Source organism: Triticum dicoccoides, chromosome 7B (genome assembly GCF_002162155.2).
Source record: "Triticum dicoccoides isolate Atlit2015 ecotype Zavitan chromosome 7B, WEW_v2.0, whole genome shotgun sequence".
Taxonomy (NCBI): Eukaryota; Viridiplantae; Streptophyta; class Magnoliopsida; order Poales; family Poaceae; genus Triticum; species Triticum dicoccoides.
In genome coordinates, this window is record NC_041393.1 from 23,265,128 (window position 1) to 23,267,401 (window position 2,274).

Here is a 2,274-nt window from a genome sequence, read left to right on the forward strand (position 1 = left end):
TGATCATTATCTTTAAGATTGCAAATTATAAGGTAGACTTCTCTAACCTTTTGGCTAGTGAACTTATACAAAAAGGGCTACTCTTGCTGATACAACAGATTCAACGGAACTTATACAAAAAAAGGGCTTCTCTTTCTAGTTTTATCTTCTATCTCTCATAAGAATTGATACAACAGATTCGTTGGAATTGTTGCTCACAAAAAAAGGGCTACTCTTGCTTTACTTAGTGTTACGAAAAGTACTACAAAGATTACTATAAGATTTGTGAACTCAAGGCCGTACATAAGTTGTACTGATCCACATGGGAAGATTTGCTATGTACAGCTTATGGAATCATACAAGATACAATTTTTTTTCATCTTTTTTATGCCATAACTACACATCAGCAAGTCTAGCAGTGCCACCTCTCGACATAGTCTCCTTTGCGCTAGTTACCAGTCTTGTTCCTTGGCGAAGCCTCAATTCCTATAAGATCAAAAGGGCAGGCATGAGAGAAAGATAAATGGAACACTACTTTTGCAGTCTGATACTTTTTTGGCATCCTATAGTGGTTATAGTCCTCTAGTTACAACATTTCGATAAAAAAAATCGTGTGTTTTGCTATAGCTTACATTACTTGAGAATTTTTGTCTGTTTTCAACTTTAGGTCACGGAGAACCAGTAAGTTCTACTACTGGTGTAGAACCATTTCAAGTAGGGAGTCATGTTCTTGCGCCTACATATTACAATCTTGATTTCTTACTCTAGATTCTAGTATCAGAATCCAATGATGAACAAGGCTTTATATATACTACAGTGCATTTCAGACTTCTTTGAAGTTTTATTCAGAATGTCCTAGGTCAAGGCTCTGGACAAATCTGTAGTTTCGGACTGAGCTTTTTTTATATATAAAGGTATGAAAGGCATAGTATTTAGACGAGAAGAATGAGGAGAAACCTGCATGTGACATACATAACAAAATGTTCAGTACTAGTATCGCAGCATAATAATATGTGAGTACAAGTGTGCAGCACAACAACGCAATTGTACAAGTGATACCAGGACACAAGTTATCGACATTCCTTTGATTACACTACTCTGACTAGAATTTAGTAACTAACACTAGACTCCTATCAAGATAACCTATTAAGATTAGAAGGAATAGGAAACTCAAGCGTACTCTCAGTTCAGGGAAGTGCAAGCATTCGGTACAGCCAGACGCAACCTAAAACAATGACTAGCTCCACACGAAATGAAAAATTGTCGAACTGACAAGCTCCACACGAACTGAAAAACTGTCAAACTGAAGAGCTCTAGATCAATATTTATGTGGTGAGAATCTTCTTTACCTATACTTGAACTTGTCCTAAATGTATTACATGAAAAGGGAAAGGGAGAGGAGTCACCAAACCTGACAAAACTTCAAATGGATTTAGCAGTGGAACATTTACTGAGTAGATAATGGAGTTGGCTGGAGCATTGATGCAAACCTGAACGTACGGGACAAGGGCCTCTATCCTTCTGTGCAGGCAAGTCTGAACTGATACAAACTTCTTTTTGCCTAGCTACTAATTTTTTATATAGCCAGCTATTTTTTTAACACACACATTGAACCGTTTTTGGGGTTCTTAACGAGCTGATGATGGAAAACATGTTGAACTGAACTCTGGGCTTCCAGAAAACTACCAAATGTTTTTGGGTTCATTTATGTACCCTTTTGTTATCTTTTTCTCAACTCCAAAGCCACAATTACAATCTCAATACACACATGTACTACAGAATTAGGCAAAACAACTAATTTAATCCAGAAACAGTTTCTGAACTTGGTTTGAGGTTTGTTTCTTCAGATTTTTGAACTTTTGCAGAAGGTATGCCTGAACTTGCATGAATGACAAAAATGACACATAGTTTGTTCTGCTTTTTTATAAGATGAATTGAAAACATAAAATGGAGCACCTCCACGAAATATGTCGACGAATTCGAGCTTGTGCATAACAGGAGGAGGAGGAGCAGCTGATGGATCATCTCAAAGACGGCGCCGCGCCTCCACCATGATGGTGCAACCGGAGTTGCGCCATCCAGGGGACGCTCGACGACGCGCTGGGGGAGGGGGCCAGCAGTGGCACGCTAGGGTAGATGGGGCGGTCCGCAGCTCGCTTGGGGAGGGGCCGACCGGCGGCACGCTGGGGGAGGGAGCCGGGCGGCGGCGGCGCGCTGGAGGAGCGAGCAGGGCGGTGGCGTCGCGCTCGGGGAGGGAGCCGGGCGGCGAAGGCGCAACGGGGAGGGAGCCGGGCG

At 41.7% G+C, this 2,274-nt stretch overlaps 1 long non-coding RNA gene across 1 annotated transcript; it reads right to left on the reverse strand.

Annotated features, from left to right (window-relative positions):
• Positions 1 to 232: 232 nt before the first annotated feature.
• On the reverse strand, positions 233 to 1,895 carry LOC119340139. Its single transcript, XR_005164413.1, has 2 exons — positions 617 to 1,895; positions 233 to 465 (listed from the first exon to the last, which is right to left on the reverse strand). It is a non-coding gene; the product is annotated as an uncharacterized LOC119340139 (long non-coding RNA).
• Positions 1,896 to 2,274: the final 379 nt, after the last annotated feature.